Source organism: Suncus etruscus, chromosome 3, assembly GCF_024139225.1.
Source record: "Suncus etruscus isolate mSunEtr1 chromosome 3, mSunEtr1.pri.cur, whole genome shotgun sequence".
NCBI lineage: Eukaryota > Metazoa > Chordata > Mammalia > Eulipotyphla > Soricidae > Suncus > Suncus etruscus.
In genome coordinates, this window is record NC_064850.1 from 130343692 (window position 1) to 130365768 (window position 22077).

The 22077-nt window shown below is 38.4% G+C and overlaps 1 protein-coding gene across 2 annotated transcripts in view; it reads right to left on the reverse strand.

Annotated features, from left to right (window-relative positions):
• Positions 1-21814, reverse strand: part of DLGAP1 (DLG associated protein 1) — an 882390-nt gene extending 860576 nt beyond the window's left edge. Inside the window, exon 1 of one of the 2 annotated variants that reach the window (XM_049770001.1) lies at positions 21312-21814. The gene's annotated coding sequence lies outside the window, so the exon portion shown is untranslated. The remainder of the gene's footprint in view (positions 1-21311) is intronic. The other variant, XM_049770002.1, reaches the window with a different exon arrangement.
• Between the last annotated feature and the right edge of the window lie 263 nt (positions 21815-22077).

Below are 22077 nucleotides of genomic sequence, written 5' to 3' on the forward strand. Positions count from 1 at the left end.
GCAGTAATTTCCCCTACTCTCAGGTTCCATTTAATAGAGTGTACTAGTAGACAAATCTTTTTCAGCATTCATGTGAGCAAAAGGCTCTGGAAACTATTGGTCTTGACACCTCAGCCCCCCATATGCACTGGTAATTTCCAGTGGAAATGTCCCTTGTTGCATAGGCACATTAAAATGGGAAAAGTTAACAGATGCAAACAAGTTCTTATCTAATACAGATGGGAACACAAAATTTTTTATACTGCAGTGAGACCTCATCCTAAACACTTGGCATAATGAACTGGCTTAGACTCCAGTGGATTGGACATTGACCATTCACCCCTGAACCAAGGATACCACCATTACGAAACAAATATGGTATCCCACACCAGCACCAGGACATAAATTCTACCAAGGAAGGCCGCACTACCATCGTGGTGCTGACTTACTCCAAAGACAGTTCTTATATCACCCTGACAAACGGGCAATACCAATAGTCTGCTTTTAGGACAGGATTCTCTGCAATGCTAACTGGTGGTGAGATGGAACCAGAAAGACACTATACATTCATCTGGTTTTCGACATAGACCTGTAAAGAAGTCAGAATCTATAACTACAGAAACCTGACAGAAACAACTGTGAGACTGAAGAGCTGACCAACAAGAATGACTAGGGGGATGGTCAACCGAGTATGCCCGGACCCTTGGTTATGCCTACGCAAATAACAACTGCCACACACACACACACACACACACACACACACACATCTTTTTATTTCTTTTTTTCAATTTTTTAGTGTATCTTCCATATCTAAAGAAAAAAAGGGAGCACACTAAACCTTCAGCTATTGTATTAATGACTTTATTGGTGATAAAACAATTTTCACAAATATAACTGCAAATGAACTCTCTCCCCTTCTTTTTTTCACCTTATTTTTAATAATCTATTTTTATATTGAATAACTTTGCTTTCTGTCAGCCTGAAACAAATGTATTATGATCAGTATGTCAACTATGTGATACATTTCCTTTAAATAGACAGACAATCAAAGAATATCAACTGTGGGGATGGAGTGAGATCACACCATTGGGGCATGTATCTGGCATGCAGCAGACCTAGGACAGATCCTGGTTTAGTTCCCATCATCCCATATGGTCCCCAAGCCTGCCAGGAGTAATATCTGAGTGCAGCCAAATATGGTCCAAAAACCTAAATAAATAAATAAATATGTAAGTAAGTAAGTAGGACCAGAGCAATAGCACAGTGATAGAGTAGCAGCCTATCCGAAAACCTAAATAAATAAATAAGAAAGTAAGTAAGTAAATAAGTAAGTAAATAAGTAAGTAAGTAAGTAAGTAAGTAAGTGGGGCCAGAGAAATAGCACAGTGGTAGGCCAGCAGCCAATCCAGGACAGACATAGGTTTGATCCCTGGCATCCCATATAGCCCTCAAGCCAGGAACAATTTCTGAGTGCATAGCCAGCAGTAACCCATTAGCATCACTCGGTGTGGCTCCCCCCAAAAAAATTTAAGTAAGTAAAAAGTAAGTATGTAAGTAAGTAAAAAGAATATCAACTGACTGAAATATTGATAAGGATTTTAGTGTCATTTCAGAGATAGAAATTGTAATAATGTTTTAAATAGGATAATAAAATGCTTAAATCAGATAGTTTTCATCTCTTTTGCATTTTTCAATTACTGAATAACAGCTTAATTAACAGTAACCTCTGATCTTGGTTTTGTTTCACCAGTATCTCATCATATAAATCAAATACTAAGAACCCAATATTTCACAAATATTCATTAAGAGGCTTTTTGCATTGCTCATGGAATGAAAGAAAATATTCACTCAGTATTCACCTAATAAGGGGTTAATATCTAAGATATATAAGGGTTCGGTAGATCTTAACAAGAAAAAAATCTAAACCATACAAAAATGGGGAGTAAATATACACAGACATTTTCTCAAAGAAAAAATACAGATGCCCAAAAGACACATGAAAAAGTACTCATTATTAATCATCAGGGAAATACAAATCAAAATAATATTGGGATATCATTTCACACCATAGAAACTGGCTCACATCAAAAAGAAGAACAACCAGTAAGGGAATGAAGTAGGGGAGTTATTAATGGGAATGCCAACTTATCCAGCCTTTGGAAAAATAATATGGATATCCCTCAAAAATCTAAAAATTGAGCTTTGATTTTTTTTACTCTTTAGTTTAAGGATTCAATGCTGATTTATCCGCATCAAATTAAATATTTAGAGTTGTTTTTAATCCAACAGTTCCAATTGCCAAGTATTCTCATCCTGAAGGCAATAAGCTCTGACCTCAGGGATAACTGATAGGGAAATGATTTAACATCTTTACCCCAGCCCCTGTACCTCCTGAAGTTCTTAAGCTACACTTTGCTAATAATGTGCTATACCTTATGTGATTGTGTTCTCTAAATTGTCTCTATTGTGGGCTTTATCTTTGTTCATTTTTTTAAAATAATGTGCTCATTTACAATTTGTAAATAAAGTACTAATGGAAACAGACATCTAAAATTTCTCTTTCAGCTGACATATCCTTCTTGGAAAGAAAAAACTAATTTTCTCAGAGCAAGCAGATGGTCACACTCCCAACAGGTTCCACAGAGACTCACCTCTATCACACAAAATTTCTCTGGTAAGTGGGAAAAGGCAGGTGGAAAGAGGAGGGCAAGCCAAAAAAACTACATAGTTGGTTCTTGATACCACCAAAATGGCCTATGTTCTAAGAGTTCATTAAAGCAGGTAAAAATAATGGTAATTTCTGAAAAGCAGATCTATGGAGATGTCTATTTACAACCAGCACTACAGAACAAAGTACCTTTGCTTCTAAAACACAGTTTCTGAATTAGAAAAAATAATTTTCATTTCTATTATTCTCCTAATATGAGATGATATAGAAAAAAGATGAAAAAATTAAAGAAAAAATAAGAGAAAGTAACCACTAAAAATTATACAAAAACTACTTACTAAGACAAGTAGGAAATTAAAGCAATTCAAAATAAGAACTATCTTTTTTTTTTTTTTGGTTTTTGGCCACACCCATTAGACCGCTCAGAGGGTAACTCCTGATTATGTGCTCAGAAATCGCTCCTGGCTTGGGGGGACCATATGGGACACCAGGGGATCGAACCGCGGTCAGTCCTATGGTAGCACTTGCAAGGCAGACACCTTACCTCTAGCGCCACCTCTCTGGCCCCAAAATAAGAACTATCTTATAGGCAACTGAACATATATTTCTAGGAGTTCTTGAATACACATACAAATATGCTTATTTGATCTCCATTTCTCTTTACATTTTTGTGTGCCAACCAAATAATACCAGATAATGAGATGGAAATCAGTGTACCACTCAGTACTAACAAACATGGGCTGAAACATTGGTTTCACACATAGTCATATACAATTAAGATCTAATTCTATAAAGCCTGATATTCTTTCTGAACAGATGCAGAACTACATGCTAAGCAATTAAATATGTATTTTCTATTGGAAAAGATATTATTCTTCTTATTATAAATATATTTGTAAAAAACATGATCTACTTCATAGTTCAAAAAGAAAGATCAAAATCAACTACACTGTAGGATTAAGGTAGATTTATATCTAAAGAATATATAGATTGCTGTTAAAGTAGAAAGGAAAAAGAACGATACAGCAATAAGAGTAATAGCACATTTCTCCCAGAGCCTTGTTAGATCTTAAATTTAGAACACTTCAAGAGGAGTTCTGAATGTTTTTTAAAGCTCCTTGCTTTTTAAAACAAAAATGTGTCAGAGAACAGTGTTTAATAATCCGTCTTATTCTTTATTCCATAGCTGGTATTCCTTTTCAATTTAAAAGTATTATTTTTTCTGTTTCCTCCCACTGGAATATAAATTCTACAAGGTAATCCCTTTTGGTTTTGTTTTTCTGTCTTTCTTTTTTTTTTTTACTCAGCACTAAATATAAAACATTAGTATAGCACTTGGCTTGGATATTATTCAATAAATAATTGTTGCTTGAATTAATGAATTAATCTGTAATTCCCATTTACCAATAATGAACAGCTTTAGAATCTAAAATTAATTTTTAAATGGATAAATGAATTAAATTCATATATATATATAGGTTTTTGGGTCACACCTGGCAGTGCTCAGGGGTTACTCCTGGCTCTAAGCTCAGAAATCGCCCCCGGCAGGCTTGGGGGACCATATGGGATGCCAGAATTCAAACCACCATCCTTCTGCATGCACGGCAAATGCCCTACTGCTGTGCTATCTCCGGCTCCAATAAATATATTTTTATCTTTGATTTCTAATTTACAGACATTGTTGTATAAACTATACATAATGGTTCTCACTACAGGATAGTCTTCAGTACAATCTTTTCTTTTTTTTTTTTTTTTTACAGATAAAAATAGCCTGCCAGGGGTGTAATCCCATGCAATACCCAGTATAACATTTTTATATATACATATTACATATCTTGTATGAAATATACATACACATCTACATATATAATACATATATAAATATATATCTTTTATTTAGGCATCGTGGTTGCAAAGTTGTTCATGATTTTCAGTCATAGAATGTACAACATCCTTCACCATTTCATACTACCAATGTCCTACCCCTGTCTGCCTCTGAGATGGGCATTTTACTTCTCTCTCTGTCTCTTCTTTTTCAACACTATTGTTTGCACTATTGTTAATGAGAGGTGGCATACATATCACTTTATCCCCTTTAAGTACTACCCAGTATTATGTTTTCCTTTAATTAATATCTTTATTTAAACATCTTAATTACAAATATGATTGTAGTTGGGGTTCAGTCATGTAAAGAACATCCACCTTCACCAGTGCAACCTTCCTGTCACCAATGTCCCAAATTTCCCTCCTCCCCATTCCACCCTCACCTGTACTCTAGACCAGCTCAGGACATGAAGCTCTCCACAAAGAGTGATGAGTGCAGTTAGAGAATAACTACATTGAGAATTATCATAATAATGTGAATGAATGAGGGAAGTGGAAAGCCTATCTAGGACAGACTTTTCTTAATTTAAATAAAGATACATCATTTTAGGGGGTTGTTCATGTGAAAGGAGATGAAATGTTTGGGCTATACCAGCTATGTTTAGAACTTACGCCAGGCTGTGTTCAGGAATCACTTCCCGTAATGCTCAGGTGATTATATGCAGGGCCAAGGATCAAATCGGTATGGCCCCAAGCAAGGTAAGTGTCTTAGATCTGTACATGTACACCAATTCCCATAATTAAGATTTAAATGGTTAAAAAAATGTAAGTTTTAAGACCGTATCACTGGTAACACCTTTCTCTTAATGAAAATCCCCCGAATTTTACAGCCAAATCAAAAGGTGAATTGTTTCTTCGATAATGGTTTTTCTCTGCTAAGCCCTTACTTAGAAACAAAACGGGGTTCACAGAGCAAAAAGTGGATGCAGTCAAAAGATGTGCATGATCATTTCAGCACTTTTTACAATAGCCAAAATATGGAAACAATTCTGATACAGGAAAACAGATGAGTGGCTAAAGAAACTGTGGTACATCTACATAGTGGAATACTACGCAGCTGTTAGAAAAATGAAGCCAAAAATTTTGCCTTTATGTGTACAGATATGAAGACTATTATGGAGTGAAATATGTCAGGGGGAGAGAGACAAATACAGAATCTGTGGAGTTTAAGAAAAAAAACAACAACCAGAAACAATAGAGATGAGGGCTGGAAGGACCAGTCTATGATATGAAGCTTATCACAAAGAGTGGTAAGTGCAGTTAGAGAAATAACTAAACAACTACCATGACAATGACAGATAAATACAATGCCTGTCTTGAAAAATGTCATGCAATAATTTTCGGAGACAAAAGAGAGAAGGGCTGGAAGTTACAGCCCACTTCATGAACCTCACCACAAAGAGTGATCCTAACAATGAGAATGTATGAGGGAAATAGAAAGCCTGTCTAGAGTACAGGTGGGGGCGGGGTGGGGAGGAGGGATATTTGGGACATTGGTGATGGCAATGTTGCACTGGTGATGGGGGGTGCCCTCTTATATAACTGAAACCCAACCACAATCATATTTGTAACCAAGGTGTTTAAATAAAATATTATTAAAAAAAAGAAAAAGAAAAATGTCAGTGGATGGGGGAGTAGAGAAATTGGGGCTATCTGTGGATGAAAAGTTATACTAGAGACAGTGGTGTGCATTTTATGGCTGAAACCCAATGGTGAAAATGTTTGTAACCATGGTGCTTAAATAAAGAAATTATTATTAGAAAAATAAAAAAGATTTAGGGTCGAAGCGAAAGGGCAGCAGTAAGGCGTTTGCCTTGCATGCAGCGGACCCAGGACAGACCTCGATTTGATCCCCAGCGTCCCATATGGTCCCCAAAGCTAGGAGCAATTTCTTAGTGCATAGCCAGGAGTAACCTCTGAGCATCAGTGGGTGCCCCCCCCCAAAAAAAAAAAACAGATTTGCGTGCTTAGTTTTCAGAGCTACTCTTCTGTTAGGATCAAGAGTATGAATTACCTCTTTCTAATTAGCTTTTGGATAACTATCTTCAATCCATCTCTCCTTAATCAATATGCATTCTGACCAGAGTAATTAAAATTTACATTTTAAATATAGCATCAGATGTATTAAATTACTTCACATTGAAGTCTTCATCAGAGGGAGACATAGCTTTAATTTCTTTTAAATTTTCCTTATGGTACAACGTATATGTAAGACACTATTAGGCATTTAGTGGTGTGGGTTGTTTCCCTGTAGATACAATACACAGGGTTAGGCAATAAACTTGTATTCTATAAGAGCCCAAAGATGAGAAACTATTAGAGAAATTGTTTGATAAACTAATACTATAGTTATCAGAAAACAAAAGGATAAAAAATAAGACCTAGTCATTTAAAAAAGAGAAGAAAAGTATACCTTAACTAGATAAATTTTAATTTAATTTTAATTTACTTACTTCATGCTAGTTTGATGTAAAAAAAATAGTTGGCGGGAACCAAAAAGCTAGTATAATGGAAGTTTTTCTTGCATGCAACCAAGATGGGTTCAATTCCTGGCACACTGTATGGTCCCTTGAGCCCTGTCAGGAACCTCCAAGACAGAACCTTGAGAACTTGAAAACCTCCAAGTAAGACCAAATAAGCAAGCAAAAAAAGATACATGAGTACATGTGTAACATAGCATTAATAACATTTACTAATTGTGCATCCATTGAAATAGATACTTTGGGCCCGGAGAGATATCACAGCGGTGTTTGCCTTGCAAGCAGCCAATCCAGGACCAAAGGTGGTTGGTTCGAATCCCGGTGTCCCATATGGTCCCCCATGCCTGCCAGGAGCTATTTCTGAGCAGACAGCCAGGAATAACTCCTGAGCACTGCCTGGTGTGGCCCAAAAACCAAAAAAAAAAAAAAAAAAGAAATAGATACTTATATAAGTTGACTCATTTAATCCTTTAAAAAATGTTGATATGTCCATTTAAGTATCCTTATTTGGGGATGAGAGAACTGGACTCAGAACATTTCATTTTCTTGTCCAAAGTTATCTAGCTAATTAGATGACTCAGAAAAACAGAATCAGATTGGTGAGTGGTGATAAGGGGAGTAATGCTCCTGATTCAAATATAGAAAAGGCTGCTAACATCACAAAGTTGTTGATTTCATCCAGCAAAGAAAAGAATCTCAAATTTCATCATTCTATATAGAAGATAAATAATTTGTAATGTTTTTCAGTTCTTGATAGAATATGTTCAAAATAGTTCAAAATCAACATATACAAAATAGAGCTCGATTTTTTTTCTCAATAGAAATTCCTAACTCCAAATCATTAGATAACGTGGTATTACATTTCTCAATATCTTCACACTCCAATTCTTCACTCTGCTTTTGCTATCTACAATAACTAATTACCAATCATCAAGAGTTCAGCTGCAACTCATTGATCAACCATTCTAATGACCAAAGGGATGGGACCTAGGAGAGAAGAAAAAAAAATCACATAACCAAAGATCTCTTAAATGAGTTTAAAATCTAAGAGTATTTACATAAAACGTAAATCACAAAGTAAATGGTCCAGATGGAAGCTGCTGAAATTCAGTAAGAGCTTATTCTAGTGAAAGAGATCATGATCAAGTGCAAGGTAAAATTTGACTGGGTTTTGTACAACATAAAGGGCCTTCAACTATTATTTTCAAATAACTCAAATTTCATGATGATAAAGTGACCAAACTTCATCAATGACCAAAGGAATTGAAAAAAAAATACTCCCTGTTCTAGGAAATTTTGCTATTAGAACCTTTCAAGTAGTTAGAAATTAAATACAGAAAAAGAAAAAAATAAAGAAGAAACTGCCAGAATAGTACAGTGCTGACAAGAAGGAATGGTCATAGTGGAAAACAGGTTTGATGTAAGGGATTCATTAAGAAGTGGAGCTAAGCAACCCTGGAGGCAGTTGTGACTTCCTGCATTTGTCCAACTCACATGTGAGAGCAACCACAGTAAAAGATATTTAAACTTGGGAGTGAGGACAAGTCTCAAGGACAAAGCTGCAGAAGACTTTGACTGCCCCTAGCAACAGTATGCAAGTTTAATCAAAGGAAGGGGACCCTGGAGGCGAGATTTCTATAAAGAGACTTGTATGAATTACTGCATGAAATAAGAAAATCTTGAAGTTAAGCAGTGACAGCAGAAGAATCCATTAGTAAAACTACATCTCTAATTTACTGATAAAGGAATTAAGAACAAGAGAAGTTGTATGCTTTGTTATATGTAGAATATTAAATGATCATGAGAAGAAAATTACAAAGAGCTGACCATGAGAATAAAACTTCATTCATAATATGTAAAAATATCTTTATCACAACAGAAAAGTATATTTATGTAAGATTATACAATAAGAATAAAAATGTACTCACTTTAATGTTTAACATACACTTTTCATACAAAGAATCACAAAATGCACTAGCCAAAGGATCACTGAAATGCATATTATAGAAGGAAAGTCTGCTACTGAGAATGCCTAAAGAACTCATACCCTGAGCTTTTATATTTAAATAGCAGTAGAAAAGTGTATAACATATAAAAATTGTTAACACATTTCCACAGAAACCTAAAATGCTAAGAGAAGAAAAATATGGTGGGCATCACTAACAATGATCCAAGAAACAATACTTTATAACTGCAAAAAGATAGGGGCAAGGGCGATAACACAGTGGTAGGGTGTTTGCCTTTCATGAGGCTGATATAGGACAGACCTCGGTTTGATCCAAGCATCCCGTATGGTCCCCCAAGTCAGGAACAATTTCTGAGTGCCAGGAATAACCCTTGAGTGTCACCAGGTGTGCCCTCCCCCCAAAAAAAAGCCTACAAAAAGATATATTTGTTCACATCACAAAGATGTTAAAACAGAAAATTTGAAGATGGGATGTGGCTCAGTGGTAGAACACATACCTAAAATATTTGATGTCCTAGTTTGACATATGATACCATGTAGCACTGAGAAAATCAAGGGTTTATCGACCCAACTGTCAGATCTACACCTATACTATACTATACTATACTATACTATACTATACTATACTATACTATACTATACTATACTATACTATACTATACTATACTACAGGGCCCAAGGATGGTAGTTAACCTACACCCCACCAAGCACCACCTGGTGTCGCTGCCTATAAAAGTAAATAGTACAAAAATGGTACACATTAATACTGCTCCATCAAAGATACCCTAAAGATCTCATCCTTTCGCTAGCACTAGATATGTTACTGACTGTTCATAGCAGCTATTTAAAATATCAGGAAAGTCCAACAACAGAATGGATGAATGTATTATTCATGCATATTATACAATAGAATACCTTATAATAAAAATGAATAATAGAAATCAATAGAAGCAAAGACCATGTTCTTATACACAATTTTTTAAACATCAAAACAATAAATAATAACACTTAGGTTTTATGCATAGAAAGCAATCTATTAAGAAGGCCTTGTGTGCCCTAACCTAGGATGAACCGAGGTTCTATCCCCCGTTGATTCATATGGTCCCCCCAAGCTAGGGGTGATTCTGAGTGCATAGCAGGAGAAACCCCTGAGTGTCACCAGGTGTGGCTCAAAAACCAAAAAAAAAAAAAAATGCATTGGAATGAAAGACAAAACTGCATATACAATTACAGTTGAAGGGAGACATGCCTTTTTGTTTGTTTGTTTTATTTTGTTGTATGGTGAATGGCATACTTAGAGCTTACCTTTAGCTTTATTTTATTTGTTTGTTTGTTTTGTCTTGGCGGCCACACCTGATGGCGCTCAGGTGTTATCCCTGAGTCAGAAATCACTCCTGGCAGTCTGGGGGGACCTTATGGGATGCCAGAGATCAATACCCTGGTTGACCACATGCAAGGCAAATACTCTAACCGCTGTACTATCGTTCCAGCCCCTCACTCCTAGCTTTATATTCCAAAATCACTCCTAGAGGTGCTCAGACACACATATGGGGTCCCTGAGATTGAACTTGGTTTGGATGCATTTAAGGCAAGTGCCCTACTCATCATGCTTTTTCCAGCTCCAAGATGATTTGAAGATTCTGGGAGTATCAGCAGTACATGCAATGACAAATAATCTGAAAGGGCTTAAAAATATCCTTAATACTTATTAACATTTTATATATCTTAAATACTTTGCAATATTTTACTTAATGAAGAATACAGTTATAACAGACATTTGATAAAAGGAAGGAATTTTGCAAATACTATTTGACTCCTCAAAATATTTCAAGTATATTTTCTCATTCATATTTCTATACACCTTGTTCTCAGACTTTATTGCTCAATTAGTGCTACAGTCTCCTACTGTTTTTCTCTGTGCTGATATGACAGCAGATCAATTTACTTTTGTCAGACCAAGAGGCCACTTTTTCATATCACTATATTCAAAATCTTCCATTGCTCCTATCAACTTTAAATATACGTGGATATCTGTGAGAATGGCTATTATTCAAAAGACAGGTAACATGTGCTAGTAAGGAGGTGGAGAGAAGGGAATAATTGTGTGTATATGTATATGTATATATATATATATATACATATACACACACTGTTGGAAATAATATTAGTGCAGACAATAAAAAGCAATTTGAAGATTCCTTCACATTGATAGATGGACACTGGTGGTAGGATTGGTCCTAATTCATGGTATGTCTGAAACCCAACTATGAAGAACTTTGTAAATCACAATAATTTAAAAAAATTAAAAAATACTCAAAGAAAAAGATTCCTTCAAATTAAAGATATAGATGCCATAAAATCCATACCACTTCTGGCTATTTGTTTAAAAAATATTGGCAAATTCTAAACCTCTTCTAGGTACTTACTCAAAAAACTACAAGACACTCATGTGAAGAGATAAATGTACTCCTGACTTATTAAAACATAATTTACAAAAGTCAAGAACTGAAAACAACCTAATTGTTCACTGAGTGATAAAAAATAAAAATGTATTGTAAGGGCTGAAGAAATAGTTCAGTTATGAGGGCAATTAATTTGCCCATAGCTGACCTGGATATGATCTCCAGGATCCCATATGGTCTCCTAGGCACTGCCAGGAATGATATCTGAATGAAAAGATAGGAGTAAGCCCTGAGAATTATGACATATAATCTGAGCATCAAAACAAACAAACAAACAAAAATGAAGAGCTGAGGTGTGAAGTAATAACTTAAGATGAAATCTTATAATTTTCCAGATTATGTATATACCTAAAATATACCATGCTAAGTGAAGTAAAGCAGATGTTGAAAGACAAACACCGGGGCCGGGTAGGTGGCGCTGGAGGTAAGGTGTCTGCCTTGCAAGCGCTAGCCAAGGAAGGACCGCGGTTCGATCCCCCGGCGTCCCATATGGTCCCCCCAAGCCAGGGGCGATTTCTGAGCACATAGCCAGGAGTAACCCCTGAGCGTCAAACGGGTGTGGCCCAAAAAAAAAAAAAAAAAAAAAAAAAAAAAAAAAAAAGAAAGACAAACACCATGATTTCACTCACATGTGGCACATAAAAAAATAAAACGTCCAAATGACTTAAAAAAAATTGTGCTATAAGACAAATTAGGGTGACCAAAAGAAAAGGGTGAAGGCTGGAGGTGGGAAGAGGGCAAAGGGAATTTGTTGGTTTTAACTGATAGGCACTAGACCTGGATCTAATGAAAAAAATAAAGGTGCTCAGTTTTATATATATATATATATATATATATATATATATATATATATGTGTGTGTGTGTGTGTGTGTGTGTGTGTATATGTGTGTGTATATATATATATATGTAAAGCCAGTAAAATACTTAGCAGTGTATTTCTAGCCTTTTCAATCAAATTTATCCCCAACTCTAATAACAATAGGGATATTCCTCAATTCCAGATGACCTGAAAATGCCATTCCTAGGAATATACCCCAAGGGATCCAAAACAAAATGCAGCAGATCCCTCGTCACTCCTGTGTTCATTACAACACTATTTACTATAGCCACAATCTGGTATCAACCCAAGTGCCCAAGAACAGATAAATGGATAAAGACACTGGGTACATCTACTCAATGAAATACTATGATACTGTAAGGAAAATGAAGTCATGACATTTACTTATCTGTGGATGGACATAGAGAGTATTATGCTGACTGAAATGAGTCAGAAGAAGAGGATAGATATAGAATATAATATAGATATATATAAAATATATAGATATAGACATACATAAGAATATAGATATAGAATAATTGCACTCATTTATAGGATCTAAGAAAAGTTAGTATGGTGTTAACATCCAGAGATAAAAAATACAAGGATATTGAGGAACAGTCCATGTTAGAAGGCTTGTCACAAATAGCAGTTCGGGTAGAGAAGGGACCACTATGACAATGATAGTTAGAAATAATCACTGGAGAACAACTGGCTGATGAAAATATATAAAGTAAAATGCATGATATCCTTCGGTAACAATATTGCAAACTAAAATGTCTAAAAGATAAAAAGGAGAGAGAAAAATGGAGAAGAAGAAAAAATAAGAGGAAGAGGAAGAAAAAGAATTGAAGTCTTTAAAAACTGAAAATTAAGATTCCATCTCCTTGAATCATAAATATGCCAACCTGGATTTAGCACCCAGTCTGAAAATGTTTTCTGTTACCTGTAAATTTTCCGTTTTTCAAAGACTAACCAAGCAATAGGCAAAGAGAATTTTACATGCATCTCTGTGAAAAACATAAGACAAATAATTAAAGAAAAGAATAAAATAAAACATTGAGAATTTTTAAAGTTAACTTTAATTGGGGCAACAAAATTCAGAAAAGAAAGGGGGACTCCGTTTAAATACAATCTCTAAATTTAATCTTAAAAAAAAGATTTTCATTTTTTTATGAAGCTATCCCCTAATATTCCTTTCTTTATGGTTTTACTTATTCATTAAAAATTATGAATGAAGCACACATGTGTTGCCTGGGTACCTTGTACCCAAGCACATGTTGCCTGCATCTCCCCTCTTGAGATGTTGACTTTCATGCCTTCACATTGTGTTGTGTTCTAGGGCTCTCTCAGCCCTTAGAGAAGACTGTGCTCTCCCTTGAAAGTGTTATTATTCTCTTTTCTGTCTTCAGTGCCTCCAAATAAAAACCAGCTTTTACTTCAAGAAATCATGAGTGTTCCCAAATATTGAGCACTATGTTTTATGCTTTAACACATTCTTATCAATTATTACCAACATGTTAATCTTATCCTTTAGATTTTAAACTTCTCACAGGTTTGAACCACGTTTACACTTTGATATTTTCCTTACTAACAAATACAAGTAGGTTTCTGCCTACATGGAAAGGCCTTGTATAAGGGGAAAATATGACATTATTATCGAGATTCCTTAGGATTTTTTATCAAAGGAAAATATTTTTTAAATTATCAATAAAGACAAATTTAAAGAGCTATCATCAATAATTTCTAAAAAAATAGGGAAAGTCTCTTGCATGTGAAATCTTAACCTTTCCACACAGACCACTTTCAACAACAAATCTAACATTTAAAGGAAAGTCCCAAGTAACAGCTTTAATGTATTGACAAATCTGGTTCATCTCACCACAGCAATCAAGAATCTGATCATAACTGAATGGACTTGATTGCATACCTGGCCATAAATGTGATTTTAGAAAAAGCTCTGTGATACATCTATAGACTGTAAATTTCTGTATCACATTGACTGCAAATATCCCCATACATATTATGACTACCAATGAAAAATTATCCCCAAACAGCAAAGTCTATTCTGTCAACTTACTTTCATTCCTCACTCCTGCTGTACTGTTCTTTCCCCTTTGATCTGACACAGATTTTCACTCTCAATGCTCAATGAACAAGTGCATACCCTCCAGAGGCAAATCCTATAAAGACTCTAGTTCTGTTATCACTTAAGCATATGGTCTCCTTGCACAGAAGGAGAAAATTAAATACAAAACTGACATATAACTAAGTATCCAATTTAGAAGAGGCACAGGAAGGAGTATTTCAACTCTAGGGGTACAAAGTCTTGAAAGCCAAAATAAATTTAAGGGGCCGGAGTGGTGGTGCAAGTGAAAGCATTGGCTCAAGAGGTAGGACATTTGCCTTGCACAAGCTGACCTAGAACAGACCGTGATTCGATGCCCCATCCCATAGTCCCCCACGCCAGGAGCGATTTCTGAGCACATAGCCAGGAGTAACCCCTGAGCATTACTGGGTGTAGCCCAAAAACCAAAACAAAATAAATTTAAGATACAGGAAAGTGGGCTGGTTTAACTGTTAGCATGCTTATTTTTAGCAAGAATGAAGAATAGAAGGTAGATATATTTTTTATTTTCTTCAATTCTTATTTTAAGTACTTCTCTCTGTTCACTAGACAACTGCAGTTTCCTTAATCAGAAAATTTAGCACAACCATCATACCTTAGCCATGTTTTGAGTTTGCCAGGTATTAATTTGGAGAGCACTTAACACCCAAAAATGCCAAGTTTGCTAGTGCTCAAGAGTTCATGCAAAAGCCATGTAATACAATCCCCAGAAATCATTACATAATTGCAATACAGGTTAGAGTTCACTCATTGCATTCCTTCAGCCATTCAGCCAACGAGTCACTAAACCAACCCTTATTGTCAAGTTCTCTACTAGACATCAGTTGTTTGGACATGAACACACTATATTCAGCTCATAATTTTTGTGGAATGCACAAATAAGTTCTGTGGGAAGACAGATTGGATCATTATACCAGTCAACACAGCATTATTTCATATAAAATCACTATGAAAAGGTGAATAAGCATTAAATTGGTGTTCAAGTAGAGAGCTTCACTGACCAAATGACTTTTCAATTGAAATCTAAAAAGATAAATAGTGTAAAAATTATTCTGAATAAGAATATACTTTTTGTCCTGTTCATAGGAGAGTGATGTGTCATCAGTATTGCTTAAGGCAATTCAGGTCTCACACAATAAATGTTGTTACTACTTCAAGGGTCCCAAGCTGCCTTTCTCCAGATCTATAATGAAATATCATCCCTATTTGAAAGAAGAGAAAAGTTCCTTTGCTTTGGATTAATGTCTGAGAAAAGAACCTTGAAGTGACTGACTGTGCCTTGCCTTTTTTTACTAGAGTAGTAAGATGAATCATATCAAAGAATAGTTGTTTGCAAAGTCTGAGACAAGATCAAAATGCCATTTTCCTCTAAAACTGCAGCAAGTGTTTTGTAAAGACATCTCAGTGATCTAGCAGGGAAATTTATAGTCTGGAAATAGGCTCCATACAGAGTTTCTACTGAAATTGAAAGAAAGGGTCTCCAGGGAAAGAGGTAAGAATGAGGGTTAATGCCAGTCCTTCTATACAGCACTCATAAATGTTCTCTAGTAGTAAAATTAAAAGGAAGTTACCTCTAGCAGATGTTTTCAAATTAGCCAAAGCCGTGTCATGGAGTAAAGCTGCAAAGCTGGAACTATGCCCAGAGAGAAAGAGAGATCTTCCCACAAGCCTCCTGAGGGAACCATTTAAAGTCTCAGTCCTCCAGTGTAAACTGGGATGCCTAAAGATGAGCACATGCCAATCCAGTTTCCCTGTCACAATTGTTTGCCCATGACTTCAACAAGGTCATCACTATGCTGAATACTAAAAAAAAACCTGGCAGGGTTGAAGAAATTTACACACTGCAAAAGACAGTTGTGTTTTTGTTCTTGCTTACAAATCTGACCCAAACCATTAAGAAAAGAGCTAAAAGTCCTCAATGATCACAGAAGTGTAAACAATGATAAGAGGCTATTATAAAAATGAGCAATTCAGGTAAGGTCAAACTACATACTAATGGAAATTTGCATTTTCACAGTAGATCCACAGCATTAATCCACTGGATCTCCAAGAATTTAAGCTAAATTTCTATAATATACTTTCAAAAGAACCTAGGAGTTCTGTGGTCCTCCAAAGTGGAGGTCACTTATTTCTGGATAATTGGTAAAATGGCAACCAGTAAAATTAACTAACAATGGGAGAAAGTAACTCCTTATTCCAGTGTACCACTTTTCTGGCTTCTAAACTTACTACAATAAAGGATGTGAAAATTGCTGAATCAGGAGTTTCAGACACAATACTAATAATTTGTACAATTGCCAATCTTTGTGCAAGCAAAGTAATGGAGGGAGCCCTCAGAGGTCTCTTTTATCCTTTCAAGTTCTTTATATTCACACCCTATTTTTCTTGTTCTGAGCTAGATTTGTCTTTGCAGATATGTGAGTGCATGGTTAGAGAAAAAGTATTAATACTTGTGTCATAATAGAGCAAGGAAAAAGGATATATAAGTGGTTAATGTTCCATTTAGCAATAGAATAATGTATTATGTCACATTAAGAACTATATAGTTTATCTATGACATATAATAGACGATTTCTGTTTTGCATGTCATAGGTAAAACAGGAACAAATACTTGGTATCTCAGATAATAAATGGGCTACTTAATAAACTATAGTGAATAACTAAAGATTGCATTTAAAATTCTTTGTTTTGAGGGCCAGAGTTCAGGGAATAAGGTCCTTATACCTTGTGCATGGCTAAACCTAACTGAGTCACAAGCATATCATACTGTTCCCAGAACTATCCACTGAGCACCATGGATAAATACCCATAACCTAAATAAATAAGTACGTAAATTTCCTATGTGCTATAAGAATGTTTCAGAACTTCCTAGAAACAACAACCATGGAAATCCCTGATTCAAGGCAATAATGGGACTAAGGCTAAGAAGTTCTCAAAATAAAAGAAGTTACTTGAGGACCAATGAAATGATGTCTTTCTTCCCAAAAAGAAGAATTGTAGGGGGCCGGGCGGTGGCGCTGGAGGTAAGGTGCCTGCCTTGCCTGCGCTAGCCTAGGACGGACCACGGTTCGATCCCCCGGCGTCCCATATGGTCCCCCAGGAAGCCAGGAGCAACTTCTGAGCACATAGCCAGGAGTAACCCCTGAGCGTCACAGGGTGTGGCCCAAAAACCAAAAAAAAAAAAAAAAAAAAAGAAGAAGAATTGTAAGTGCTTAAGATATAACACAAATATTTTCTGAACACTAGAAAAAATAGTCTGGTTCTTGTATTCCTTTAAAATAAAATGTACAAAGAGAATAGCATGCCAATGACATATATTTGAAGTATGGGAGGTGAGAATTGAGGAAACGTGTTGGGATTTTTCAGAGTCATTTTAGCCTTCCTGAATTTAGTAGAAGAGTTACAAAATAAAAAGAAAATAAATAAAATAACATACAATTACATCATTTTTAATTAAGCAAAAAAGGCAAATATGGTTTCTGTAGTGATAAAATTTTCATAAAGTCTTCCAATTAAATACTTTCTACGAGAAAATATCTCTTCACAGAAAGCAGAATTGCTCTGATAAAAGGTGGAATTATCAATAGAAATGATTGATCTTTGACTATCTAGTGGAAACCTCACAAAATATTATTGCATGAAATTTGTTATTTCCTATTTTGAAATTTTAAATGTCAGAATGCTGAATTATTTGTCTTTATTAAGAAAAAAGTCGCGGGGCCGGAGAGATAGCATGGAGGTAAGGCATTTACCTTTCATGCAGAAGGTCATCGGTTCAAATCCCGGCGTCCCATATGGTCCCCCGTGCATGCCAGGAGCAATTTCTGAGCACGGAGCCAGGAAAAAACCCTGAGCACTGCCGGGTTTGACCCAAAAACCACAAAAAAAAAAAAAAAAAGAAAAAAAGAAAAAGTCGCGGGCCTGGAGAGATAGCACAGCGGCGTTTGCCTTGCAAGCAGCCAATCCAGGACCAAAGGTGGTTGGTTCGAATCCCGGTGTCCCATATGGTCCCCCTTGCCTGCCAGGAGCTATTTCTTAGCAGACAGCCAGGAGTAACCCCTGAACATCGCCGGGTGTGGCCCAAAAACCAAAAAGAAAAAAATAAAAGAAAAAAGTCACAATACAGAGAATGTGGTCCTTTTTTCAAGTTTTAGCTAAAACCCCTAATGAGTAAATGATCAGTTAAGACTTTAGTTCTTCTCTTCCCAGATTTAATTTTGTATTAAAAATAATCCACCTATATGACTTTATGAAACAAAAGCATCTTTATCTAAAGTATCTAAAGCACAGGCAGGTATTTTTCTAAGTTTGAATCAATAGGATACTTAGGAGCACCTAGAAATTAGAATACTAGTTGCAGGCTATGTTTTCTAAATGAGCTACGTAACATCTTGAGAAGGACATCTAGCTTTCAATAATTGTTTATGTACTTTATCAGAGTTTTCCTACTAGGGAAAATAAAATTCATATTAAATAAGAAATTAGAGATACTAAATCAGAGGCTGAAGAGAATGGACAGTGGACTGGACAGTGTTTACTTTACACGTGGTTTCCCAGGTTACATCCAAGCACCCTCTTAGGTCCCAGAGCACCACCAGGAGTGATCCCTGAACCAAGATCCAATAGAAAACCCTAAATAATACCAGGTGTGGCTCTCAAATCCTAAAAAACATGCTAAACAAAGAGTCTCCATATGAAATACTTAGGGATCTAATATTCTCCTCAAAGAATGTGCGATTTTAAGTTTTACCAGGAAAATACCTTCATAGTTTACTGAAGAATCTACAACCAATTTGGCTTGTCATTATTTATACTGCTTATAATATTTCAGGTGAAACATTTTATTTGACCAATTAGACTTAGCATTAGAATCCTTCAAAAGACAGGAAATTATTAAAATATTTTTATTATTATTGTTAAATTATTAAAGTATATACTATATTTGAAAATGCATCCCTATCTTTTCACAAGCAAGTAACTAATACTTTGCTTAATTGGGGAAGTCTTTTTAAAAACAAAGCCATAAAATTTTAATCTAGAAATAAAGTATTACAAAGCAGTGACTTCATCGCAGTAACCTTAAACTAAGCTTATTTAATAAATACAAAGAAAAATAATAGCAAAGCTTTTGATAGCTGACTTCCCAGAATAAGAGTTTTAGAAACCAAGGTCAAATTTTATAATCTAAACATTTAAGTTACATACATTTTATATAGACACATTTCATTCGTGGTGGCTTTGATTTTTTTTTAATTGCCAACAAAAATAAACTTTATCAGTTTGGCAAAAATTAGGTTATTTGTACCGTTTCATGGTCCGTGTTATTTCCATTTAAATTAGGAGGAAGATTACTGCTTTATATGCCAATATTCACAGGCTAATAGGAAGTTGGAAATTATGCTAGCATAATATTCAAAGGACATTTAGCTTCCTTTGTGGCAAAATAAAATAATAATTTGCAAAATGCTGCTGCCTTAGGTCTCAAATCACATTCCGAGGTCTCAACATTCCTCATCCCAATTGTGACTTGAACAACTCAGAAGACACAGAGCACTTTACAAAGCATCCATGAGGATTCCAAACGCCAAAGCTGCCTTAATTGTTGCTTTCACCACTAGAATTAGACGATAACTTCATTTCTATTTCTTAACTTCAAGGGTTCTGCCTGGAGAAGCAGGGAGAGCCATCTCCCCCACCCCGACCAGAGCGAGATGTAGTGTCCAGGTCTGCTGGAGTCCCTCCACGCCCCCCAAAGAACCTCTCACCTGCCACCCAGCCCAGGCCTTCTTGAAACCTCACCCCCTTTTCCTCCATCCTCATTCCCCCACCATCTCCCCGAAAATTCCGCAAGGCAAAGGGCCCGAGCAAAGTGTTCCTGGCAGCAACGGGGCGGGCGAGGCGCTCAGAGAGGCGTACCCAGAGTGCCGGGCCGGAGGGGGGCGGCAGCCCCTTCCCACGGCCTCCCAGGGCCCCGGCCCAAAGCAGAAATAGGGCGTCCTGAATGCAGGGTCTTCATCTGCAGCCTTGGGAAACAAGCCCCCCCCCGACCCCCGCAGCTGCAACCGCCCCTCCATGAAAGTGCAATTTGTTAGCTCTCCGGGCCCGGAGGAGAGAGAGGTCGGTTTGGAGGAGTCGGTTCCAGGCCCGTTCATTCAATTCGCTGAATGCCGGGTCTCATCGCTCGCCACGGGAGTCTCCGGCAAGTGGCAACTCATAGTGGCCTCTCCCCCTGGACACTGGCCTCGGTGCGTGTGTGTCTCTTTTTTCTATCTTGGCATCTCCCTTTGTGTCTCTGCTTCTCCAGCTTTTATTCTTTTGCGCGCGCGCGAGTGCCCACATACGCACACGGGTGGAAGCTCTCTCTCTCCCCACCGATGCCAAAATGTCACCTCAAAAAAATAATAAATTAATTAAAAAAATAAAAAGATCCAAGTGCCACAACTTGCTTCGCCAACGACCCTGGCTGGCGTCCGAGAAGAAATCTCCAGTGAGAAATCCTCTCCTCCCCTGCAAGGTGCACCGAGGGATGGGGTGCCAGGGGGTGCGGGCGTGTGAGACTGACGGAGCCCCGGGTTTGCTTCCCCTCCCCCTAACAGGACCTTGTCGCAATTGGAAATCCGCCCCCTCCTCCGCGGGACGCATCGCCCGGGCCGCGGGGACCGCTCAGCCGGAGAGGCCGCAGGTTCACGGGATCCCCAGGGGAACCTGCTGAGTGCGCCCCGGGCGCGGCAGGGAAAAGGGAAGCGGACGCGCGGGAGGACCAGAGGAACCCAGCACCGGTGGAAAGAAAGGGGGACTGCGGGGCGTGCTGGGAACGCAGCAACGGTAGCGGCGGCTCCGGCTCGGTCTTCGCTGCTGCTTGCCCCCCCTAATCCCAAGACCCCCGCCCAGCGCGCGCCCCAACCCGCGGCGCAAGCCCGCGCTACCTTGCCCGCAGTCCGGCCTTTCGGTCTGCGCGTCCGCCCGTCGAGCCTCGGAGTGTGGGGGACCAGCGGGGTGGACCCCGCTCCGGGACAGTCTGTCTCCCAGAGAGGTGCTGAAAAGCAAGCGCCCCAAGTCTGGAGCCCGGGTGGGCGCGGGTGGATGGCTCGGAGGGATGCCGCGGCTCGCCAGGGAGCGGAGATGACAGCGCGGCGCGCTCCGCGGGATGGAGGTACCCGGTGTGCCGCGCTCCCGTGGTGGCTCCGGAGCCGAGCGCCGGGACGCGGCAGGCTCGGGCGGCGAGGCTGGGCTGGTCCCCCGCCTCTGGATGCCAGTGAATACGATGGGGAGGAGGAGTCCGCGCTTCCTCCGCCCCACCACCGGCGCCGGCGGGCGGGTGGCGGCCGCGGCCCTCTCGCGCCCGCCCCGGCTACTACGGAGAGGCCCCTTCGCCGTGGCCGCCACCCAGGCACGTGTTCCCCGGCCGGGCTCCCCGGAGCCTCCCTCCGCCTAGGAGACCTCTGGGCCCGCGGGGTCCAGCGCGCTCCGGAGCAGCGCCGCCTCGAGCTCGGGATGGAGCTGGAGGCGGCCCCCAGGGTGGGCGTGCCCCGTCGGTTCACTGGCGCAGCTTCTCCCCGGAGCTGCTAGATTCGCCGCCTCCCTGCCTGCTTGCGTCCCCAACCCTGTCTTTTGACACTTAGGACAGTTTCGGGAGCGGGAGAAGTAATAATCAGCGGCCGCCTAGGACCTGGGCATCGGGGCTACTGGCCC